This window comes from Peromyscus eremicus, chromosome 1 (assembly GCF_949786415.1).
Source record: "Peromyscus eremicus chromosome 1, PerEre_H2_v1, whole genome shotgun sequence".
In the NCBI taxonomy this organism is placed as follows: Eukaryota; Metazoa; Chordata; class Mammalia; order Rodentia; family Cricetidae; genus Peromyscus; species Peromyscus eremicus.
In genome coordinates, this window is record NC_081416.1 from 41,494,643 (window position 1) to 41,522,213 (window position 27,571).

At 37.7% G+C, this 27,571-nt stretch overlaps 1 non-coding gene across 1 annotated transcript; it reads left to right on the forward strand.

Annotated features, from left to right (window-relative positions):
- Window positions 1–3,821: 3,821 nt before the first annotated feature.
- LOC131903211 (small nucleolar RNA SNORA44) lies at window positions 3,822–3,951 on the forward strand. The gene has a single exon (XR_009377456.1). It is a non-coding gene; the product is annotated as a small nucleolar RNA SNORA44 (small nucleolar RNA).
- The last annotated feature ends 23,620 nt before the right edge of the window (window positions 3,952–27,571 follow it).

The window sequence follows — 27,571 nt, forward strand, 5'->3', positions numbered from 1 at the left end:
AGGAAAGGCACAAAGCTACACAGAGAAACCCTGTCTCAAAAAAAAAAAAAATCAAAAAAAGAGAGAAAAAGGAAAGAAAAAAAAAGAACTATGTGAAAGTGGTAAATCTCTGGGGAATGATGAAAAGAACCTACTAGGGCCAGATACACAAGTACTGAAGATTAGATTGTCCCTGTGTTCTGAGTCCCTTTATGGCTGAGGGGCTTCTGTCCTCAGACACACATTTCTATGCCCCATCTCTTCTCTCTCTCTCTCCTCCCCCTCTCAGATTATGACACACACAATTACACACACACACACACACACACACACACACACACACACACACACACACACCCTTATAGCTTATTTGCTTTAATTAAGCTGTAAAATTGACCTTACAAAAACTCATAACCATGTAGTACTTTGAGTTACTTTAGTCAAGAAGACGTCAGCAATGGCTTTAGTGTTTTGTCTCAGCTCAGATTTGACCTGGAGACAAATTACTGCCTTTGCCTAGCCTTAGATAAGATCAAAGCCTTCTCGTAGAAGGAAGGACAGAGTGATTTTTCTGGAACCCTCTATAGTTTGGGCTTCACTGATCTCAGAAGAATTTGGGTAAATCACAGTGCTTCCTGCTCCTGTGAGCCATGCAACTCCTGTTATGGAATAACCATCTGCTTTAATATAAAACCTCACAGTGCACAAAAGGCAGCAGCCTGTGCTTATTACTGTCTTCACACTGCAGAGTCCACTTGGTCCCTTCTCAGCAGTCTTAGCACATGTCACACCAGCATCTGTGGCAGATTTACTTTCTCGAAGTCCAATTGTCCATTTCTTTTGTGTTAAAGTATAGATAATCTTGGGGAAATTATTCAAACTCTGCAGAGAAGCTGTGGATTTGGGAGGAAATGTTGAAGGCTGCTGTGTTTTTCCACTCATCTGTGTGGTTATGACAGTGAGTACAGGCCAATAAATGCCTTGCATCTCTCAGTAAGGATGGGATTTTATTTATCTAACTTCATAATTCAATAACATAACAAGACTTTGAAACTAGGATAAAATGAAAAACAAAATGTTCTTTCTTAAAACTCTTTTATCTGCGCATCACAATCTGCCTGCCTAGAAATTGGCTTGTAGTCTTAGACTTAGAGACAAACAGACTTGGTGTGGAAAGCCTCCTGAACACTCTGCTCCTCACTGAGGTGACTCCCTCTAAGAAGGAAAACCACTTCTCCCTCTAAGAAGGAAAACCACTTCTGAAATCCAGGAGCTATTACAATACCTTCCTACTGTGGAAAGCTAGCATGGTACTGGCAGCTAGGATACGGCGTTCCCCTTCTGAACATGATTTCAGGAAAAGACAAATGCAGACAAAGCCACTCTGACTTTGATGGAACAAAACAACAATCAGAGCACTCTGTAATCAAATCCTAGCATACAAAAGCAAGCACATTATCCAAACCACAAAAAAGACCAAATACCTTTTCACTAATTACAGCTCTGGCTGTGTGCCATTCTTTTCTACTGCCTAGATAATAACTGTTAAATAGCCTAGTCATAGAATTGCCTTTACTTCCTGATCACAGCAGTCAATTCAGAACAAAAACACTGCTTCTTTGAAATCTGCTCAGTGTTGCTAAGTGTAAATTCCACATCCTCAAAGCCTATTTATTGTCACTGTTTTTGTGTGCTCCAATGCTTTGTCATAGCCAGGACTTGGTGGCTTCAGTCATGAGAACAACTGTGCTCTGTTACAGTACTGGAGATCTTTGACTGGACTGATCTGATCCATCTACTTATTGGTTTGAGCTCACTATGTAAGGCAGCCATGTGCAAAGAACAGAGTCAGCGGCAGAAACTTTCTGAGCACTCAAGAAAGAGTGGTCTGGAAAGAGGGGTAGCGAAACCACCAAAACCAGCTTTGAAGAGAGGGATTGAGAATTAATAAACATGAATCACAGGAAAAGACTGAAGGTAGGTGGCTAGAGCGCCAAGGATAATCATCCAGGGATTCCTTCACTATCAAGCTAATCAACTAGAATTTACTGAGGGTCAAATATGTGCCTGGCATTGGGAACCCAGGATGCATGGACAGATACAGGAAATACTATTCTTTCCTTCAGCTACCTCAGTATTATGATAGTAGATAGAAATGAAATCTATACAAATAATTGCAGAGTTAGAAAGTATCACTGTATCTGGTGCTGTTGATAAATGAGGGTCTGAGAAACCATGCTAAAGAAGAATGGCTAATGATGATCTCCTCAGGTAAGAAGCTTTGGGATAAGAACTGAAGAATGAGAGCTAGCTGAATGAAGAGGTAGGTAAGGAGTGTCCAGGAAAATAGAAGATATATTAATGGATTTATCAACCCTTTCCATAAGCTCCCATAAAAATAGAAAAAAGAAAATACCTGCTATCGGGATTACCAGGCAAAATACAAGAAACTGTACATCAATATCCCTGATAAATACTAATGCAAATTCTCAGCCATGAGTTGGTAACATAAAGAGAATAGCATAGTAAAAGTATTATAAGCCACTGCCAACTAGGATTTATCACTGTATTGTGAGAATGATTCGACACATAAAAACATTCAACATACTATATCATATTAACAGAATAAAAAAATAAACTGTTTGGCTGTGTCAATCAGAGTGGGAAAGGCACTCAATGGTTGATTCTTTCTTATGTTAAAAACCATCAACACACTGGAAATTAGAAAATAACTCACCATGTTAAAGGTCACACATGCAAACCTTGTGACTGTCATCACAATCTCTAGTGAAGAACTGAAAACTCTCCCACCAAGAGAAAGAACAAAATAGAAATGACTATTTTTGTCCCATCTACCTCTCAGAGGAAAATTTCTAGTAAGAGGCAGGGGAGAGAAAGTCGCTAAATTCCAAATGAAGAGGAATCAACTATTAACCTGTATTATTGTGCATATAAAAATAACTGTATATATCTACCCCTCCAACTACTAGTAGTAATCATAAATTCAGTTAGCAGCAAGATGCAAAATCAACAGGAAAAAATCAACTGTATCCCTGTGTACTGACAAATAATCAAAAAAGATTAAGAAAATAATTCAATATGAAATAGCATCAACAACAAACTATGTGTAAGAATAAACCTAACAGAAAGTAAAAAAAAAAAAAATTGTGTGCTAAAAACTACAAAATCTTGCTGATGAGAATTAAAGAGGACATAAATGGAATGACTATGTTAATTAACTCAAACTATATCAAAAACTTACACATGTAAGAGCTGAAACTTACATAAATATAAGTGTGTGTGAATGAGCGTGTGTTTGTTTGTGTTAGGGAAAATCTCATGATATTGGATTTAGCAATAATGTCTTTCTTATGATGCCAGAAGATCAGGATAGGAAAGAAAAACGTAAATTGCCTATGTTGTTCTGGAATAGTTGGCAGATATTTTATTTTGGATCTCATGTATTTATTGGATATTAGTCCATGCAAGCATTTTTATATCTTCATGATTCAATTTAGAAGGGAATACTGCTTTTAGGAACTTTTGTCATTATGTAGAGATTATCAAAAATTTTGACATATGAAACTCACATATCATTTTGCAGTACTTTTATATCCAAGTCATCATCATTTTTAAAGTTTTTTTCCTTATTAGCTATTGGGTTTCCTCTACACAGGGACAGGACAATGACTCCTTCCATACCTAAGCTCAGTTGTACTCAGCTAGCCATTGGGCATGTCTTCTCTGAAACATTAGATCACCACTTATGACTTTTCTGATCAGAAAGTTCCTGGTGGGGATGAAGACAATTGAGTAGTTAGAAAAGTATTCAAGAAATAAAGTATCATGTTTCCAAGGGCTATGGCTGGTTGTGGACATGGGGTCTCCAACTGCATGCCAGAGAAACTGGAGGGACTTTGACAGCCCAGGCCAGCACAGTGCCTGCAGCTGCCATTCGGCTTTCTTCTATATGTTGGGGAAAAGGCTGGACCATGGTGGCGCATGCCTTTAATCCCAGCACTTGGAAGGCAGTGTTTTTGTTTAGTGGTACAGCTCAAATTCCTAAGAGAATGCAATTGGCAGACAAGTGATAAATAGGTGACAAATTTTGTTTATTAGTATCATATAAAAAGATAACAGGATTGAGGCAAAGAGATTAATTTCTTACTACTAAGGTCATAAATTTCGACATTGAGTAGTGGAGGAAAACTAATTTTTAAGAACCGAGACATTGAACACTGAAGAGTGGAAAACCTTAACCTGAAACTCTCTGAATATACCCAATGAGGAAAAAAAAGAGAAGCAAGCCTGCTTGGGATTCAAGGTTGTGTGTGTGGGATGAAAAGGACAACATTTAAAAGCAATGGGCATTCAGCTGTAAAGTACACTTTGGCTGATGAGAGATTAGGCTTCTGCTAGAGCCACATAGTTGAGGGACAGTTCAGAGACAGATTAGAGTTCTGGAAGCAGGGCAGCGTTGGGGACTTTTCTTTTTGGTAGAGTTGATAAATGAAGTCCTGGGTTTGAATAAGATCTCTTGCAGGATAAACTTCAAATGCAGTGAGGAAGAGTGTAGAGAGCTGACTGAAAAGATGCCTATTCATTCAGTTTGGTCTTATATATTTTTCCTTTTTTAAAATTAGATTGTTTCCTTGCTGCTGAGCTGTTCTGAATTTTTTATAAATTCCCATCTACTCAATGTGGGTTTTGAAAACATTCCCTACCATTTTATAGTTTTACTCCTCACTCTATCATTATGTCCTCTGCTGAGTAAACTTTCAGTCCAGTGTAATCTCATTTGTCTATTTTTGTCTCTGTTGCCTGTGGTGTTGAGAGCTTATCTAAAAGGTGTTGCCTGTACCAATGTCCCGAAGCATTTCTCAGTTCCTAGTATTTTCATAGAGTCAAGTCTTATGTGCAAATCCTCAATCCACTGTTCCTTCTGCATGTGCTTATTCAGTGTCTCTGCATCATTTACTGAAGAAATTCTTCTGTCCTCATGGTGTTCTTGGTGGACTTGTAAAACACCAGTTGGTTATAAGTATGCTGACAAAGCTCTGGGCTCTCCTTCCATTTCCTGTGTTCTGTATGTATTTTTTTCTGTTAATGCCATGCTATATTGGTTACTATCATTTGTAGTTTATTTTAACACCAGATCCTCTGAAATCTCCACTTTTATTTCCGTTGATTGAAATCATTTTGGGTATTTGGGGATATTTTATGGTTCTACATGTGCCTCAGCATTGATTATCTTTTCTCTATGCCGGTGAAGACAGGTATTTGAAGTTATATACTAGAGATCTCAATGAGTCTCAGACCCACAGTGTACTATGCGTCTACGGACATTTTAACAGCATCAGTTCTTCTAGTCTACGAATGAAGAAACCTTGCTATTTGTTTACATTTTGGGCATTTCTGACAGAGAGAGAGAGAGAGAGAGAGAGAGAGAGAGAGAGAGAGAGAGAGAGAGAGAACAGATGATTTAGAAACAACATTTAACTCTAACCATCAAGAAAACACAAGTCAAAACTGTATTGCAATATCACCTCATATGAGATAGGATATCTATTGCCATAAGGTAAGTAACAAATGCTGGTAAAAACACAGAGAAAGGGGAATCCATCCACTGTTGGTCAGAATGAGAATGAGTATCCCATTATAAAAACAGTAAGGAGATTCCTCAAAAAGTTAAACTACCCCATAGCCCAGCAATCTTACTATTCTCCAAAGGAAATCAGATGTCAGAGAAACAACATCAGCACTCCTTGTTTAGTTCAGCACTATTTACAGGAGCTAAGACATGGAATCAACATAAATGTCCATCAGTAGCAGAGTGAACAAAGAGAATGTGACAAATATACACAGCAAAACATTTGTCAGCCTTACAAAGAAGTCACGTAGCACTTTGCTCTAAATGAGTTAAGTCACGCAGAGAGAGACAAATTGGGCATGCCCTAGCTCACATGTGGAATCCAAACCCATTGATCTTGTAGTCAAGAATAGAGTATTGTGGTCACTTAGAGATGGGAGGGAAAAGGGAACCATGTATCAACCAAAACCAAATAAGTCAGGGAGAACTGACCTTAGGCCTTCTGGCTCACTCATATCTTTATTTATTCCACACATAGAAATTAAATATTGAATAATAAGCAAGGCATGAAGATTCTGGGAACTCACAATGCAGTGGGGAGACAAAGCAGACAGAAAATATTTACACACCATTTTATATAAATAAGTCGGCAAAGATTCAGTCAGCTGTATACCTGAACCTAGCAGATCTGATCATCTTTCTGACAAGCTTCTTTCTTATCTGAGAATTTATTATGCCTAAATACAGGACATTGATTAAAATCTATGGGCCAATTAAAGCAGTTTTGCTTGCCAGATTTACCTGGCAGCTACCCACACTGTCAAATCAATCAAGAGGAGGCCCTTTGTCATTCCTAGAATGTAAATTACACCATTTCAGTAAGGACTGTGTTAGTCTTATGAAAAGCTGATTAAACAGTTTGTTAAAGACTAGTGTTCTAGAAGAGTCCTTGCACACTGTAGACCACTCTTGCTGGTATGTCCTTTATTCATGTCACAGATAATGGTAGAGCCTCTGTGACAGGGTTGAAGCTCTATAGAAGGTGAGCACATCAAGTAGAAACTTCCCCGGGCAAGAAAAGACTTGAGATTGTTGCCAACGAAAAGGAAGAGCTCTGGTATCTAACAAGACTAGAATGTTGTCAGGGACTTCTGTATAATTCATGAGAAAGGTACCGATGGGAGAAGCAATTTCCCAGCGTATTGCTGGGAGATGGAAGAGACATGGCCAAAGTAGCCTTGTTAATAACTCACATGAAGAATAAGATATGTCACACTTTCAAATGTCAGTAATAACACCTAAAAGCAAGAGAAAACTAAGACACTTAAAACAGCAGTATTTAGGTTTTCTTAATCATATCACAATAAGTTATCTTCTCTATACTATATGTATCGGTAACACATATATTTGAGAATTCTTTTCTTAGCCTTTAAAAATATTTATTTTTTTTATTTATTTTTATTGTATGTGTTTGCTTGCATGTGTTTAAGTGTAAAAGATGTACGTCAGGTACATGCTTAGCCATAAAAAGGAATCTGACCCTTTCTCAACTGACATTGTAGGCAGTTTTGAGTTATCATATGGGTGCTGGGAACCAAACCAGGTCATCTGTAAGAGCAATAGATGTGCCTAACTGCTGTACCATCTCTTCAGTCCCTGTTGATGTGTTTTAAATCACACTGATTAAAGAAGAAATTATAAAAAAAAAAAAAACAACTCTGTTTTTACATCCTGGTTGGTTATATTTGTAATTCCAGATTCCAGCAGTTATCCCAAAAGTCATTCCAAATAACCCCCTACACCATCTGGGCAGGTTGTATTTATAGCCAGTGAAAAGGGGAAAAAAGTGGAATATGTAAAACAGAAGCGCAGAAGCCTGAGTTATTATGGCTTTGATCTGTTGTACTTGAATATAATTTGAAGAATTGACCACTTGAGATTGGTAGAAACTCAGCTGTTAAAAACAAGGTTAGGATATACATCAAGTTAGGTTACAGTTGACAAGTATAAAGTCATTTTTAACCTGTTTTGCACACAGAACACACACACACACACACACACACACACACACACACACACACACACGACACTACATGTGGCAACTTAAGATACTTTCCAAGCACTGGTCATGACCTCTACTGAGCAAACTCCAAGTATTTGAAAGCAGCAGCTACAATGTCATTTCTTCTGAGTCTTCACTTCTCAAAAGTCCACAGGTTTTCTGGGACTCAATGCTTACCATGTGTAGTAGCACCTGATGTGTGCGTCTTTTTGCTACTATAGAGTTGACGGAAATGAACCTGGTCACTACCTATTCTTCTCCACACAACCCCACACTATACTGAGAAATCATACATATTTTGAGGGAGTTCTCACATTGACCAATCAAAATCATGTCAGCTGTGATTTCAAAAAAGTACACAAACAAAATTTTGAGTAAAGGAGATACCTTATAAATGTATGTTTCTTATGGAACTTATATATGACCTATTTTCATTGAAGGACACTCATGACAAAATATCAGTAATAGCTTATCATATAAATTGATTGTTATCTTACATTTTTGATTTACATGCTAAGATTAGAAACGTTATCACTAAACAATCCTAACTAGTTCTTAAAAGGCAGAAGCTGGAAGATCTCTACTTTGGTCCCTGCCTGAATGAGATAGTCAAACTCTGTCTCAAAAAAAAAAAAAAAAAAAAAAAGAAAAAGAAAAAGAGAACTAAAAACTAAAACAAATTGAAATATTAAGCCAAACTATATGATGCTTTGAAAATATGTAAGTTATATGTAGGGTTTTTCTTATTTATTGTGACTAATACATAAAATTTTCATTCTATTCTGTCTGTTCTGCTAACCCAGTGGATCTTGTCACATGTCCAACAGTAGGGTATTAGATGGAAGTCATCACCTTTGCAGAACTGAATTTTATTAAAACATTTGCATTATGTTCCTTAGAAAGTGGCTAGTGTTGACTGAAATAACACTGAATAAAAAGTGGTTTTTATATTCCAAAAATACTAAGACTAACACCTTAAAATAAGTAAAAAGAAAAGAAAAAGAAAAGAAAAAGAAAATAAATGCCAGTAAATTGGCTCAGCAGGTAAAGGTGCTTGCTGCAAAGTCTTTTTTTTTTAATTTTTTAATTTTTTTTAAATTTTTATTTTGCAATACAATTCAGTTCTACATATCAGCCACGGATTCCCTTGTTCTCCCCCCTCCCGCCCCCCCTCACCTTACCCCCAGCCCACCCCCCATTCCCACCTCCTCCAGGGCAAAGCCTCCCCCGCGGACTGAGATCAACCTGGTAGACTCAGTCCAGGTAGGTCCAGTCCCCTCTTCCTAGGCCGAGCCAAGTGATCCTGCATAGGCCCCAGGTTTCAAACAGCCAACTCATGCAATGAGCACAGGACCCAGTCCCACTGCCTGGATGACTCTCAAACAGATCAAGCCAATCAACTGTCTCACCCATTCAGAGGGCCTGATCCAGTTGGTAACCCCTCAGCCATTGGTTCATAGTTCATGTGTTTCCATTCGTTTGGCTATTTGTCCTTGTGCTTTATCCAACCTTGGTCTCAACAATTCTCGCTCATATGAACCCTCCTCATTCTCGCTAATTGGACTCCCAGAGCTCCACCCGGGGCCTAGCCATGGATCTCTGCATCCAGATCCCTCAGTAGTTGGATGAGGTTTCTAGCACGACAATTAGGGTGTTTGGCCATCCCATCACCAGAGTAGGTCAGTTCGGGCTGTCTCTCGACCATTGCCAGCAGTCTGTTTTAAGACTGCCAAGTCTTAAAACCTGAATTTGATGCCTAAGGCCCACATGATAGAATGAAAGAACTGACTCTAGAATGTTGTCTTCTGATCTCCGCAGGGTTGCAAAATGGCACATGAATGTAGTAACAATTACAAACACACTCTCTCACACACACACACGAACACAAAATAAATAAATAAATATAAGATTTTTAAGCAGTATAATAAGGAAAACTGCAATAAACAATGCAAAGAAGTAAAATTACCGCCTTTAATCCCAGCAGAGTCAGACAGATCTCTGTGAGTTCAAGGCCAGCCTGGTCTACAGCGTGAGATCCAGAACAGGAACCAAAACTACACAGAGAAACCTGTCTTGAAAAAAAAATGAAGAAAAAACACTGTCATTAAGAAGCATTGACTAAATGTTCTCTGCTTAACTTTGGATACAGTGTGATTGGTTGCTTGTGGCTACTGCTGCCTTTACTGCCTCTCCGTGGTGGACTGCACCTCAAATTCTGAGCCAGAATCAACTCTCCTCAAATTGCTTTTATCTGGGTGTCTTATCAAACCCAGAGAAAAAGAAACTAAGACATGAGATAACATATACAAGCTGAGAATCTCCCCAAAGTGGCAGAAACTACATATTTCCGGCATAATACTTCTAAATTAAATAACATACACATTAATATGATTTATTAAAAAACCCAAACTAGACGCAGACCTCTCAAAACGTATATTTTCTAAGTGGAACTGTTGTGGGTTTGAAAGAAAAATGTCTCCTACAGGCTTGTGTTCTTGAACACCTTGTCTACTGTTGGTGGTGCTGTTTGGAAAAATGATGAAGCCTTTAAGAGATACAGCCTTGCTGAAGGACATAAGAGTATGTCATGTAGGGTGAGCTGTAAGGGTTTGTAGGCTTCCTTACTTCATTTTTTTTTGTTAAAAAAAACTAACCAGTGTACTGTGTGTGGATGAAAATGTGATCACCCACCTTTCTGTTCCTGAAGCCATGTTTTCCATAATTGCCATACCCTCCTCACCATGATGCACTCTATCCCTTTGGAAGCAGAAGCATGTAAGCCTTCTTCTCCTTTATATTGTTTTGACTTGAATATTTTATCACAGCAACAGTAAAGTAACTAATACAAGCAATATAACAAAAATATTTGAAGTTCTATGAAGAATTTAACTAGAGGTAAACTGTCAGTGTTGGTTACATGCAGTTCAAGCTTAACCCGGGCTCTAGATTTTATCTCTGAGACGTGGCTCAGGGAGAACCTTCCTCTTTAGGTTTGTAGAAATGACTCAATGAGGAAAGTGCCTGTAGCACAAGCATGAGGATCTGAGTCTGATCTCTCAAAATCCATATGGAAAAGCTGGGGTGAGTTGGGGGAATGCAGGGCACACATAATCCCAGTGTCGAGAAGGCAGATACAGCAAATTTCCCAGGATTTGCTGAACACCTTTTCTAGCCCAGAGTCAGGATGAGTGAGAGACCTTGCCTCAAAGCAGAAGTAGAATGGGTGAGAAAGACACCTGTCATCAACTGTTGGCCTCTATACACATAAACAGAGGAATACAACATACACATGTACACACGCACACACAGGATGAGATAGAGATTACATAGATAGAAAGATAGGCAGACAGACAGACAGAAAGATACAAGGGGAGAGAGAGAAGATTCATATTCAGTAGAAATGAGTTTCATTAAAAAATTCATGTATAGCCTCTTTAATCAACCACTCTTAAATTTTCATCAAAAGAGTAAATGTTTCTGTTGACTTCTAATTCACTTTTCACTTTACCAAATAGTTACCATGGGAACGTGGCCACCAACCAGCTACCAAGACACTGAGCTTGGCTGTTTCAGAAACTTAGCTACACATATTGATGGTGATTCTCTTTAGCAGGGAGTAAATGTATTCTTGCTTACTTCAAAACTTTCATTTACTGGCAAAATATCAATTTATTGAATTGAGCTTTTTAAAAAATGCTGTTTAATTAATGATATAATTAAAATTCTTTGGCAAAACATACCTTATATAAGAGGCTCATGCTACTCCCTAAGTAGGAAGAATAAGAGAGCATGAACTTATGAAGTATACATATTAAGAAAGGGAAATTTAAAGAATAAATACTGTTAATAAAAATAGAACTCAGCTCTTCTTTTGGAAGACTTAGAACAGTAAATAACACAAAAAAGCCATCTTCTGGTAATGGGTGAGTCCTTCTTAGAAAAGAGGATCTAGATAACTTCTTGTAGTGGTTTTCCGCCCACTGAATAGATTCACTCTATCCTGAAGTCAAATCTAGATCTAGTAGCACAAACACAGTAATTACTCTAATGGACAATTAATCATTAAAAGCAGAGTAGCTTTTATTTAATCTAAGAAAATGCCAAATATTCAAACATTATAATTTTTAAAGCCCCCAAAAAGAAAAGAGAATTCCAGATTACTTATTTCTAAAATATTTACAAGCAATATATGGAAGATTGAATTATAAAAACATTTTTTCTCTTTGCAATTATTGAAAAAAATATTTGAGGGAGATATTTGACCACATGTTTGGTATACACATACACACACACACACACACACACACACACACACACACACACGTGTGTGTGTGTGCCTGAATCCAGCACACACAAACAGGATTCGTCCTTTGACTGTATGCAAGAAATACACCTTAATTTCAAGGAAAGACATCATCTTAGAATAAAAGGAAGTGAAAAGATATTCGAAGCACACGGATCAAAGAAACAAACTAGTATGGCCATTTTAGTATCTGGCAAAACAGACTTCAGATCTAAAGCAGAAAAGAGAGAGAAGGACACCACATAGTCATCAAAGGGAAAAATCCACCAAGAGGACATTGCAGTTCTTAAAGTCTAGCCACCAAATGGAAGGGCACCAAAGATCATAAAGGAAACACTGTTATAGCTTAAATCACTTGTTGACCCTCACGCATTAATAGTTGGAGACTTCAATACCCCGCTCTTAACAATGGATGACTCATCCAGACAAAATCTAAACACAGAGAGAATAGATATGCAGATGTTATGAACCATAACATTTCATGCAAACATAAAAGAATATGTGTTCTTCTTAGCACCGCATGGAAAGTTCTCCAAAATTGACTACATATTGGAACACGAAACAAGTTGCACCAGATACAAGAAAATTGAAATACTAACTGCACTCCATCTGACCACCAAGGATTAAAGTTGGATACCAACAGGAAGCTTACAAACACATGGAAAGTGAACAACTCACTACTGAATGAAAAATGAGTCAAGATAGAAAGAAAGAAATTGAAGACTTTCTAGAATTGAATAAGAATGAATACACAGCATACGTAAGCTCACAGGGCACAATGAAGGTGGTTCTAAGAGGCAAGTTCATAGCACTGTGTGCCTACATTAAAGAAGAAAAAAAATGGAGAGATGTGGTGATATTTTATTTGTGCTGAAATGTGGTGATATTTTATTTGTATGTTAATAAATAAAGTTTGCCTGGAAATCAGAAGTCATAGCCAGCCATAAACAGAAGTCAGGCGGTGGTAGCATGGTCCCTTAATCCAATCACATGGCAGGCAGTGTCTCTGTGTGTTCAAAGATACAGCCAAGCATGGTGACACATGCCTTTAATCTCAGTACCAACCATAGAGACCTGGAGGTCTGTATAGACAGGCAGTGATGAGGAAGTGTGGTGGCTGGGCTAAGAGCCAATAAGAAGGCAGAACAGCAAGGCAATAAAGGCACAGGTTAGACAGGAAAAAGTTGATTCTCTTGGGAAGCTATGGCGATATGGTGAGCTAAGGTTAGCTGGTGGCTATCACTATTTCTCTGATCTCTACAACTTGTACATCTGTATTTGGCTCTGTGTTTCTTATTTAATAAGACTGTTTAGAAATTCTTCTAAAGAGAGATCTCATACTAGTAACTTAACAGCACACCTGAGAACTCTAGAACAAAAGGAATAAATCACACCCAAATGGGGTAGATAGCAAGAAATAATCAAGCTCAGGGCTGAAATCAATACAATAGAAACAAAGAAAATACAAAATGTCAATGAAACAAAGAGTCAGTTCTTGGAGAAATTTAATAAGAGTGACAAACAATAATCCAAATTAACTAAAAGTTGGAGAAGTAAGATCCAAATTAATAAATTTAGAGATGAAAAGGAAGACATAACACCAGACACTGAGGAAATCCAGAGAATCATAAGGACATACTTTAATATCTGTGTTCTACTAAACTGGAAAATCTAAAAGAAATGGATAATTTTCTTAATAGATACCACTTACCAAAGTTAAATCAATATCAGAAAAGCAATTTAAACAGAACTATAACCCCTACTTAAATAAAAACAGTAATTAAAAGTATCCCAACTAAAAGAAGTTCAGTGCTAGATGGTTTTAGCACAGAATTCTATCTAGCTTTCAAAAAAGAGCAAATGCCAATACTCCCTCAAATTTTTCACAAAATTAAAACAGAAGGAACATTGCCCAATTCATTTCCAGGAAATACATTCGAGAGTCGTGAGCAGGAGAAATTCACAGTAGCTGACGAGATGCATGTATGGACTATGAAGAGTAGATCTGAGGGAAACACCAGAGTACCTACTCCAAAATCAAGAATGGAAGAAAGGGAGCAAGCACAATCAAGTTCACAAAAGCAAGTGTGTTTTAAAGGCTAAATGGGCATATTTAGGTATACAATGTAGACTGAAAAGCACATATTAGATAAAAAGAACAGAAAATACTAAAAATGTCACACTTTCTGATGTGTTTTGTTGGGGTTTGTTTGTTTGTTTGCTTTTGAGACAAAGTTTCTCTGTGTAGCCTTGGCTGTCCTGAAAATCACTCTGTAGATGAGGCTGGCCTCAAACTCGTAGAGATCCACCTGCCTCAACCTCCCTAGTGTTGGGATTAAAAGCATGCACCACCATGGCCCAGTCACTATACTACACTTTTAAACTTAAAATTTGGTACAAAATTCTGTGTCCATATTGGTAACAAGAAGAGGAAATCAAAGCAGATATAATAGAAAATCTAAAAGTTTGCTAAGTTTGCTTTGTCTACTGACTCTGGAAAGTCAGCCAAGAGTCACAGATGATACTGAATGGCTGATGCGCAAAGCTAACACAACAGTGTGATTGAGTGTTTATACTTGGAAGATAACTAGATAATCAGAGTGGACTATGGAGACAAGATCTTCAGACACAAAGCATGATGTAAGCATTAGCTATCAACACTACAAACACATCCAGCATTCTGACTCTCATTGGGCCTTCTTCTATTTGCAGTGGCAGTATGGTAAGCTAAGAGTCTCATCTGTGATTAAATGAGGTTTAAGCAGGAGCATGTGAGTGATTTCTAGGAAATCTTACTTCCCTAATTATAGAATTGTACATATGTGACTTTCATCTTTTTTCTTGCTTTAATTACGGGTGCAATGATTAAAGATGCTGTAGCCATATAACAATCAAGAGGAACTATAAAGAGTAGCAGAAACATACCCCAAATGTCACAGGACTGCAGGGTCAACAGAAACTGTCACTTACCATTAGTCATTTTGTCAAGTTAAAATATCAACTCCAAGTTTTAAGCCATTTAAACTGCATTGCTGTTATTATTAATAATTCCTGAGTACCATCACAACTAAAACAAAATCTAGTGATATAATCTAGGAAATATTTCATGGGAATCCTACCAAATGAAGAAATGACAATTTGGAACAGAGCGACCAAGCCTATAAAATACATCATGGTTGAATCTCGAGGGTCAAGTTGAGGGATTAAAGATTGAAGGGCCAAGCCAGGCAGTGGTGGCGCATGCCTTTAGTCCCAGCATTCGGGAGGCAGAGCCAGGAGAATCTCTGTGAGTTCGAGGCCAGCCTGGGCTACCAAGTGAGTTCCAGGAGAGGCGCAAAGCTACACAGAGAAACCCTGTCTCAAAAAGCCAAAACCAAAAAAAAAAAAAAAGATTGAAGGGCCATTCTGAGGTTCCAGCTGATCCCCTACTAATCATATCTCATTTATTAATCAAAAAGTTATTTTAATCCTCCTAACCTTTTCAAGTGTTTTGTTCAGTTTTATAGCTTTTCATTCATATTCCTGTTCAGTAACCCCACATTTCCACTTTCAATATATTTTAAATATCACATTTTTTGTAAAGCTTCCTTTCAACTACTAAGCCATCAAAGCAAAATATTCTTGTCTGAAAACAAAAATACCATTTTCTGGATACCTTTGTAACAAGTGGTGTTTTGCATATATTATCAGTTTAACTATTTTAACTGGCTGGGGTAATTACGGTAAGATGGTCTCACTTCACTCAAGGCCCCTCCTTCAATCATTGTTCCATTATGGGCTACACCTTTGGTATATGAGCCTTTCGACTGAGGACACTTCATATCCAAATCACATCATTCTGCCATTACACCTTGCATTCATAAACATCTGACAACACACACAGAAAAAATGCACGTAAAGAGCTCATAAAATCTTAGAATTTTTTTCATTGTTAAAAATTCCAAGTCTTGGGTCTATTCTGAGACTCGTGGCATACTATTAGCTCTGGAGCCATGTAAGACTGAAAACAACAAGGTACCTCCAACATAAACACTGGTGGAAGAGGGTAAAAGTTTCCACTCTGAAGAGATGAATAGGAGCCTAGAAATGTGGGATGGGGCAAAGCAAGACTGAAATCCATCAGGGCAAATATGAGAACCTGTTGGTCTGTGTCTGACATTCAGGAAACATGGTAGACAAGCAAGCTGTGTGCCCCCAAAAGTTTGGTAAGCCTTATTCCTGTGTCCAGGTAGGCTGCAGCTCATAGGGATTCTCCTTTTTGTAGGCTCTGCTCACCAAGTGCTTTTTTCCATAGCAGACTTTTCACATCCTTGGAATCTTCAATTTCCTGGAATCTCCACTCAGTGTTTGGCTTCAACCTCACAACTTCATGCATCACCTGACTCTTTTAAAGTGCCTAGTATGCCTTGTCTGCCATGATTATTACTGAAGAAATGATTTTCTTCTTAAACAATGGGAATGTAAGGTAATTCTCATTGCCTTCTCCTAACAAGCTTTACTTACTACTACCTCAGGTTCATGAGTGGACTGCAATATAGGAATCTGCACATGCTGCTTGCTATGCCTCCTTAACATACATCAGTTAATTTGGTGTTGGGTGAATTGTTTCAAGGAGAGACTTCACTAAAAAAATATTCGGAGTGAAGTTTTTTCATTTATAAAATATGACAGAATTAAATGACAGTTATAAAAGATAAAAGTTTTTGTCAGTGCTTCAAGCAATTCTGAGGCTCCATAAACCCTGCTCAGTGTTTTTGGATGCCTAGCCTACAGAGTTTAGATATTTAGGAACCTATGTTTTAGAAATATGGTGATGTAGTTCAGAATCTGAAGGTTATCATTAAGGTGACTTGTTAATTTAACATTTATTTTGGAGACTTGCTTTCCTTTCTGTGTGAGAATGTTTTGGCTACTGAAAATCATTTGTGGATACTGTCATTAAAAGTTGACTTTGAAACCTCAAATACACACCAAACCCCAAACTCCAAGTTTAGAAAAGAAAAAAGCCTATTATGTAAGTTGCAGCTGCTCTGACAGGAGACAGTAAAAATATCACAAGTCATTTACTCAGTCACCTCCTGAAAACATGAAATTTATCCAGATATGGCAAAAGCACTCCTAACCAAGTAGAAATTATTTGTTAAATCAATGCTTTGACTCTACTATGCAGAACTGAACTTTTAGTTTTAGAGCTACAGATATGCACAGTTGGTGTAAACTCCTAGAGAATCTACTAACCCCGCTGAGAACATAGATCTACATTCCTTTCAATGTAACAGCCATCTTCCTTCTCTTGCACTGGCAGAGGCCACGGGAGGATTAATTTCCAAAGCCTACAATTCAGGTGATTTTGTACAGAGGGACTCTGAAGCTCACAGTAAACAGACATCTTGGCTCTGCTCTTCCTGATACCCTTCCTGGCTCCTGCTCTGAACTTCTCGACCCTGCCTGTTTATCACCAGCTAATTAAACAAGATGTTATCTTTCAACCTCCTTCCTCCTTCTTGATACTGTGGTCAGTTAAATCTCTACCCTTCCTCCCAATTCTTCTCTCCAGATATCATACCTCTCACTGGCTCCACTCATGGGGGCATTTCCCAGCTTCCTTCTGGTTGTAGAATCCACTCCGGCCCTCTTTCCTGTTCCCAAATTTCCCATCAAGCCCCAGACTCCTCCCCACACAGTTCCATCCACCCCTCAGCTTGTCTTCCAGGCTTGGATGTTCTCTCTTGGCCATTCCCCCAAGCAGGCTCAGTTCTGGGCTGTCTCTGTTGTGAGAAAGACAGTTCCAGTTTCTTAGGACATACTCAGCTTTGCCAAAATTCTCTGTCTTTGGATGCCTCCCCCAGTTTCCCCACTGAGACAGATGACATTTTTAGACCCAAGTTTTTCAGAGTAGGGAAGAACAAATCCATTAAAGCTGATGATCAGCCTTTGAAATTGCTTTTCCTTTAAGAAATTCTTCCACCTAGAATGTCCTGTCACATTAAGAAGGTGTTAAAAATGCGTTCGTCCCAAGAGGATCAAGTTTAGTTGATCTTTGTGCGTGGTGGAATTATTTAACAGCTCACAAGACAGAGCTGATGTATGTGTCTAGGTTTCTGAACCCAAGCAGACACTGTCCCCTGGTTTATTCTCACATACCTCTTTTCTGAAGGACTTAAGATTTGTGTCACCTTCCACCCCTTGTCCTCAGCTGTAGTTCACCCCACATTGACAGAGACACAGTGTGCCTTCATAGCTTTCAAAAACAGTTGCAGAGAAAGTTGGCAATATAACAAGGCCTGGAAGACTGCCAAAGACAGGTTGATAAAGAGAACTAGAAAGACTCAGACTAAAGGGAGCAATGCCAGCTAAATGGTCCTAGAGACCCAGGGAAGGAATGGTGGAGGTATCCTGAATGCCTTGCTCTGCCTTCTGTCCTGTTTTTCCTCTTACCTGTATTTGCAAAAGTATGAATCTGGGCTTGGCAATCTTCCAGTCAATGAGGAAACTGGGGCATGAGAGATTGTTACTTAAAAAAAAAAATGTTTCTTTATAAAGACAGAAAGGTAGTGGTGGGAAATAGTCAACTTCCTAATGAGATAGTGTCTTTCTCGTGAAACACACACACACACACACACACACACACACACACACACACTCATATGAATGCATGCATACATATTCACATAGACTCGTGTATGCATGTACATACAGACACATGCATACATATACCAACAAACATGTACATGCATACATATGCTTGTGTATACACAAACACAAGTACATATGCACATACACACAAACACATATACACACACATACATGCAAACATAATCACTCACATATCACCCACTCCATATTCTGCTTTGGAAATGCCCTTGAGTACCTTCAGTGTACAAGCCATGATGAACAAGATATTTTCAGTCTCATTAAAAAGCAAGAGGTATCCTTTTACCTATAGACATGTGTACCTCTCACCCCTCATCAAGAAAGTTTCTTTTTGAAGCAAAGACAATTCAGAAATCCCTAACTGTTCAAAATGCAGAGAACAAGGGACCATGGGGAACCTGGACCCAGTTGATATATCGACAATAAAACCCCTACACATAAGTCTCAAAGAACATCTCAGAAGAGAAATCATAAAGACTTTAAGGGACAGAGAACAAGGACAACACTGGGTTGGGACCCTTTGACCAACAATTCATATGTAACCTATTCCAAGTATTGAGCTTTCATTAGATGATGACAGATGTCCAGTTGGGGTTTGATCTTCCCCATTATTTGGCAATTTCATTTAGATCACCTTCGTATATGTATATAATTTAGGAAGCATCTACTATATTAAGTTTTCATAAGACCTTCAAATGGCCCTTAATTTTAATTGTACCTCCTGTGTTACCCCACGTCCTTTTCTTCCCTCCCCCTCCTTGTTTGGAGAATCTTACCTTTTGTCATTATTTGTTCTCTATATTAAGAATTCAGTTTCATGTAAAATTTGTATTTTAATATAATTCTCATATTTTCTGTGTTAAAATTTAATTTTTGAAGATGTTGATGTTTTTACTTTATTATTAATTTGCTTATCTATTAAGTACACATGTGTATTAGATTTTTATGACTGTCCTATGACAAAATGTAAGAATTTGGGTGACTTAAATAACAAAACTACTCTCATCATTCTGAGGCTGGATGTCCAAGATCAAGGTTTCTCAGGGTAGTTTCTTCTGAGCCCATTCTCTTGACTTGCATGTGTACTTCCTCATCTCTCTGGATTCCTGTGAACATTTCCGTTGTACACATATCTACTGACTCATATTGACACCAGTTCTTAATATCAAGATCCTTGTTTAAATTTCATGGCCATGTTCAAATACAGAATAGTCACGTTCTGAGGTACATGGAATTGGAAACTCACTATATGAATTTTTTTGAGGGGAAGGACATAAAATTCTGCTCATATTAGATATTTAGTTAGAAATGGAGATATACTACCTAGTGCTGTGCACTTCTTTAATTAAATTTGCCAGTGAGCCCAGATTCAAAAATAATCTCAAAATGGACAGAGATAAACTTGCATTTCAGGCTGTGACTCTAATGTAGTGGTTGTTGCCTTAAAGAGGACTTAGAATCCAGCTTGGAGTCCAGAGCACAGCTGGAAGAACAGCTGGAAGGTGTGGCCCTTCAGACAGGCCTAGCCCAGCCAGGACTTGGCAGTAGAAGCAGAGGCAGAGGCATTAAGCAATTCAGAAACCTTTGAGAAATATGTCGGAACTTGGTCTGAAAGTCCAAACACAAAGTCAACATTTTCCTTAAAAAGGAACAAATGGGATTGCTTGTGCTTTTCGGTAAAGCCTTTGGAAATTGTTTATATTATTTCACACATGTTGAGTAAGATGGTTGTCAAATCTCCTGTAGGCTCAGCATCAATGATGATAAAGTACTGCAGAGTGTCTTGATATCTGTCTACCTGGTATTTCCCCGAATTATGGGTATTTTAACCACTGTTTTATTAACCAGGCAAAGTCATTTCTAAATTTTTAACACATATTCTAAAATCTAATTTGTGTATTCATGGTGCTTCTCAGGCATAATTAAGTAGTATACTTTTGGACCTTTTCTATAATTCTTGTTTACATCTTCCATGTGTTAAACAATGTATATAAACATATACGAGAATAAAACTAGCCAAATTTTCTTGTTGGGGATTTTGCTCTTTACTCTTTGCTAGCCAGCTCTCAAATAAATCGCACACGGAGGCTTAGTCTTACTTATTAATGCCCAGCCTTAGCTTGGCTTAGTTTCTAGCCAGCTTTCCTTAACTTATCTCATTTTCTTACTTCTGTAAATCTTACTCTTACTCTGTGGCTTGCTGGTTGCGTAGCTGGGTGCCTGGCCACTGATGTCCTCCGCTTCTCTGGCTCCTTCTTTCTTCACTCTTTTTCCAGATTTCTCCTTCTATTTATCCTCTCTGCTTGTCATCCCTGCCTATCTTATCTCCTGCCTTGCTGTTGGCCGTTCAGTGCTTTATTTAGACAGGCACAATAACACAGCTTCACAAAGTTGAACAAATACAACATAAACAAAAGTAACACATCTAAAATTAATATTCTACTACAGGTAAATAAAGCAAGCATGAAGATAAAATGAAAATAGCTTTTCTTTGTCATTTTGTGTATAAATTAATAAATTTAAGTTGCATACATTATGCTTCATTCTTAACTAATAAATTATTTTATGAAATATAGTCTGACACATCACAATGTGACAAAATGTTCTGTCAAAACCACATATTACCATAAATATATTAATCAGTAGATCCATAGGATTCACTATAACTTAAAAGTGGTAAATAATCTATGTAGATGTGCCTAGCTGACCATCCAAACTGAGAGAGGTCCTTTAAGTCATAATATTTAAGACATGAAGACAGATACAGGGCTTAAATATTCCTTTACATTAGGATATCTGGCTGTATCTGTCTCCAGGCCCTTCTTATACCTGTCTCCTAGAGTTTTTGGTAACATCAAGAAAATGAAGACCAGTGAGAAAAATTGTTCATTACCTAATAAAAGTGGGCATAAAATCTTCCTGGACCATGCATTTTCCAAATAATATGTTTTCATTATAATTTTAAAAGTTTATGGCTTTTTCCTATGTTGTAATTCCCTGTTTTTCAAGTAAAGCTTATAATTTAGATGTGATATCAATGCCGACAATATTAAAATAGATCAGAAACATTTTTTAAAGGAAGGCAGAAATTAATACTCACACTGTAAACTCTAGAATGCTTTAAGGACTCCAGATACGTGGTTGTGCAATTGCTGCTTAGATTCACACGGGACTTCCCCACAAAATCTAGGATTCAGACTTTAAAAAAGCAAGCAAATACTGTGCTATAGCCAACCTGAAATGCAAATAGCAAAAGGGGTGTTTTGTAATGAAGCAGACAATGAAAACAAATGCCACAAACAGCAGCTTCCCACAAACGGGAGATGCAGGATACAGACAACTTTGGGCACACAGATGTCTAACACTGGGGACAACAAATAGAGTTGCATTTCTTTTCTCTTTCAAGTTGTTTTCCGAGACTAGAGACTGACATGAACCCACTGGAATAAGGACCGTAAATGGCAAGGGAAGGCTAGGGATGAGTAATAAAGACGATGAGAAATAAAGATGCAAACTGATGACTTACGCCAAGCAAGTTTATTAAAAAGCACAACATCATATACACTATTGAAGGGGGAAAACAGCCAAGGTCAGCAGAGAGCTAAGTCAGACAATGTTGGCAAAGAGAACACAGGATACCACAGCTGTATGAGGACTGATCATCACAGCCCAGGTGGATGAAATCAGGTCTCCAGAAGCCGCAACCTTGACTCATCCCAGGCACTGTCTCTGGCCTCAGACAGGACTTACACAGTCTGACAAGGACACAGAACTGAAGTTCCTTTATCCTTTCATCAGGGACTCTGAGAAGTCTTGGGTCTCTCTGGCTGCGTACCAACTGTCTATCCTTAATGTGACTATAAACACAATTATCTGGGCTCACCTAAAAGTCATGCATAAAGACTTTGTTGTTATTATCTCTGCTTAGTACAGAATGCATTTTACAGAAAGCTGTGATGAACAGGTTGCAGAATGTTTCTTTTTAATGACTCATAAAAATCCCTCTGAGTTCAGATGTTTAAAATACCATTACTGTATATACTGTTCTCTCTGTCATCCCTTACAGTGCTATTTATTTCTATGAGCCACTGGGCAGAGTTTGAATCGTCTGTTGCTTTCCTGGTCACATCCTCCATTTCTGCCTAATATGAGACTCATTCATTTTCCAAATACCAAGCCCCTCTCCTACTCTTTAAGCTTCATCAATACAGAGACCAAGTCTTCTTTTCTCTATCATATATATCCAGTACTTAACATTGGTTCAGTCATGCAGTAGACATCCAATGATCCCAACTACAATCATTCGGCAGTAGATTTCCCAGCTTAATTAATAAATATGTATATAGCAAAATCCCTAATTCTGCTAGATAGCACTGTCAGTAAATAATGAAATTAATGAGTAAATGAATGAATGTGTGAGAAAAGAGAAAAAGATTTAGGCAAAAGTCAGCTTGTCAAGACTCTCTGTTTCTAAGTCCATGGCTTCCTAAGTAAAACACCAGATGTCTTTAAAATTCATTTTATAATATTGGATGCTCATTTTATGGCATATATTTTGTGAAATTAGCCATTTATGTGTATGCTTGGGAACATAATTAGAGACTGTCCTGGGTATTTAGGAAATTTTGGAAAGAGAACGTTCTTAGTGCATTCCCAAAACATCACAATGTTTTCTCCTCTGACCTCTGTGTCATGCCAACAAAGAAGATTCAGCTATTGAATCCCATACAGGCTCCATCAGAAACCTCTGTTTCCCAGCTCTTATACCCACCAATTCCCATTAGAAATGCCTACTCTGGCTTACAAACATCTTGGGGCTCATAAATAAAGAAGTCAACTCACCTTCTCTCAGCCTTGAAGAGACATATCTTCTGACCTTGGTTCCACTCATAACTCCCAAACCTTCCTGCCTAGGATTGCAAGATGGATCCTTGAAGGCCAGTCCTGTAATCTCAACAGATACTCATAGAATTAGTATCCAAAGCCTAGGCTATCTAGCCTTGCTTACCAGCATCTTGTTACATTGAAACTAAACAACTATTCACCATAATACATTCCACTTTCCTTAAACTAAATTGCCATTTGTTTTCACTGACAAGACGAAGTCCTTAACAATATTTGGACATCCACAATGTAGTAGACAGTTCTAAATTCTTAATTTTGACAAATACTGGAAATACGTGTATGTATAACACTATGTATATGATATATATATATATATCATATATATATGATAACTTTTTTCAGTAAATGTCACAAAAATATTGAGCAATGGGTCAATCAAGATCACTCTACTCATAAAAATTTAATGCAGGGGCTGGAGAAATGGCTCAGTGGTTGGGAGTGCTCGCTGCTCTTCCACAGGACCTGGGTTCAAGTCCCAGCACCCACATGGCAGCGCACAACTGTCTATAACTCCTGTTTCAGGGGATCTGACACCCTCACAGAGACATAGATACATGCAAAACACCAATATACATAAAATACAAATAAATAAATATTTTTAAAAAATTTAATGCAAAATTAAAATCTGTATAAAGCTTAACTCAAGACTTACACAGTTTCCATGAAAGCAATGAGTTCTAAAGTACATGTCTGAACTCTAGAAAATCTTTGACAGCATCTCAATATATTTATATAAACTTGTATTCTAGCTGAAATAGATGAAGAGCCTAGAACCTTGCTCCTTTGTTCCTTACCACACTGACCTCTGCAATGAGTACCCAGAGGCAATATCCTTCAGCAGCATGTGTCTGGGGAAATTTCCAATGTCTATAAGAAGTAATGGAAATAAACTTCTAAATTATGCTATCCAGAAAGAAAAATTCAAGTAGATATCAAGGCTTGAATGAGAAAAAAAACACATTTGTTTAGAAGGGTAAGGAGATATTTCTTAAATAAGAAATAAACCAATAAAACACAATCTAGAACAATATAATTAACTAATTTGTGACATTGGCACTTTAGATTACTGGTTAATGGCATATTAATGAATGGAAACAAAAACAAGCCAGATAAGGGGAAAATGCATTAGCAACGCATGTGATGGAAAGAAAGGAATAGAAGTTACAACAAACAATCATTTTATTTAAACCAATAAAAAATTAAAGACCGAAGCCATGAAAATGAGGAAATGATCTGTGATTGCTAATTATAGATTCTCGTCTCTGAAATTCATGTTGAAATGTAAACTAAATTATGAGACACTAAAATAAGTGACATTAAGGTGATTAAGGGTTCTGACTTGATACATGCCTTAAGCTATAGATGCAATTGATGGACTAATGAGACATCTCGAGAAAGGGTTTACTAAAAGTAAAATTCACAAGGTATTTCATACTTCTTCTTTCACTGGATTTATCACAGAATGGTAACCTATGCTATCTTGATACTGCTAATTACAAAGCAATCAGTACGTATACCCCTTCAACCTTGGTCTAAACCACAACCTAAAATAAATTTCTCTTTATATGTTACACAGTCTATGCTTCTATGTTTTAATAACAGAAAAGAGACTAAGGTGATGACTTAAATATTTAGTCAACATAAAATAACATTTGACATATAACAGAATGGAAAAAATTTGAAATTTGAGCAACATAAACTATGAGTATCTGTTGGGTTTTTTTTGCACTTAATTTTTTTAATTTTTATTTTTAAATACAATTCAGTTCTACATATCAGCCACGGATTCCCTTGTTCTCCCCCCTCCCGCCCTCCTCACCTTCCTCCCAGCCCACCCCCCATTCCCACCTCCTCCAGGACAAAGCCTTCCCCGCGGACTGAGATCAACCTGGTGGACTCAGTCCAGGTAGGTCCAGTCCCCTCCTCCCAGGCCGAGCCAAGTGATCCTGCATAGGCCCCAGGTTTCAAACAGCCAACTCATGCAATGAGCACAGGACCCAGTCCCACTGCCTGGATGCCTCCCAAACAGATCAAGCCAATCAACTGTCTCACCCATTCAGAGGGCCTGATCCAGTTGGTGACCCCTCAGCCATTGGTTCATAGTTCATGTGTTTCTATTCGTTTGGCTATTTGTCCCTGTGCTTTATCCAACCTTGGTCTCAACAATTCTCGCTCATATAAACCCTCCTCTTTCTCGCTAATTGGACTCCCAGAGATCCACCTGGGGCCTAGCCATGGATTTCTGCATCCAGATCCCTCAGTAGTTGGATGAGGTTTCTAGCACGACAATTAGGGTGTTTGGCCATCCCATCACCAGAGTAGGTCAGTTCGGGCTGTCTCTCGACCATTGCCAGCAGTCTGTTGTGGGGGTATCTTTGTGGATTTCTGTGGGCCTCTCTAGCACTTTGCTTCTTCCTATTTTCATGTGGTCTTCATTTACCATGGTCTCCTATTCCTTGTTGTCCCTCTCTGTTGTTGATCCAGCTGGGATCTCCCTCTCCCCCAAGCTCTCTTTCCCTCGACCCTCGCCTTTCACTACCCCCACTCATGTCCAGGCTGTTCATGTAAAGGCTAGGCTCACAACCAAAACTATGAGTATTTGAAGAAATGAGAACTTAAGTATTTTGGGTTACATAAATGTATAATTGGTTGTATAAATGAGATTTTCTGGATCAGAATGATAGGCATGTCTCTGGGACATTAGCGTGATTATGTTAATTTAGGTGGCTTTGAAAGATGTAAGAGTATAGAAAGCCAGCTGAATGCACACATGAACACATTAATTCATCTCTGTTTCTTGATGGGACTACTTCAAGTCCCTACCACCTTGGATTCCCCATAATGATGCTCTATAATTAGGAACTGTGAGCTGAAATAAACCTTTTCTCTCATTAATGAGTTTTTGTCATTGTATTTTATCAGAATAATAGGAAACAAAGACAGTTTTTTCATTGATGTCATGCTTTATTACATGGTGTACCATGATGACTTAAAGACTATTTATAATGCTTTTCATTTTAATTTCCTATAAGTTTGAGATATTTCAAGCAAAAATAAAATAAAAAATTAGAATGCATGTAAGTGATCACTATTTCTAGTATTTAATTGCTTATAAAATATGTATATTGGTGTGGGATTAGTATATATATATAAATGGTATGAAATATGGTATATGGCTTTAACTGACTTTGTTGAAAATTCATTTATGTTGTTAAGGAAATTAGTAGAATATGGCAATACCTACTACTTAGGGTGTTCAGAGTCTACTCTTTTTTTCCAGGTTAGCTTAAGCTTGTATTCTAAATGTAGTATTGTTTGAGATTACTACGGCACATAAATGGTTAACAAAGGATTAAAGATGGCATCTATCATAAAATTTGTTTTAAAATTTGATCTGTGACAAAGTAAATTCTCAGTCTTTCAGAGAAGATCCCAGAACTGTGAGTAAAGATGCCAAGTTGTTAAAATTTTGCATTTATTAATTAAAACAAAGGGTGGTGTCTGAGAATAAAATGAGACTAAACTCTAAATGTAAAGTCTCAGAATTTCTAATTTAGTCACTACTAGTCAAGGAGTATTACTCCTGCATAACACTTTATTTAGTAATACTAGGAAATTTTCGTGTACTTACCCTAAGCCAGGCACTTTAGACAGCAGAGACAGAGGAGTTCATTTGAATGTAATTGCTAATTGTTCTTTAGGATAGAGACAAATGATGAAAAAAGTATATATGCATATTATATATATATGTGTGTGTGTGTGTCAATAAAAATGCATAGCATGTGTGCTTGTGTTACATAGATATGCAATTGTATATGTTTAGTTATCATTTCATAAATGCTCATGAAAGCTCAAGATTTATTCTACCTTTTGTCATACATGCAAATGAGATGTATACTTGAAAATTCTTTTGTAATACATTTGTGATAAGATCCTGACAAGGTAAATCTCTTTGTTAGCCTGTGACACTAGAATAGCTCTTAGAATCTGCTTCTTTGTTCAACTGGTTATTCTTCTAGGGTTTTCATTCCTTGACTCCTCTAAACACCTTGTCCACCCCTATGCTTTGTCCTAGCAT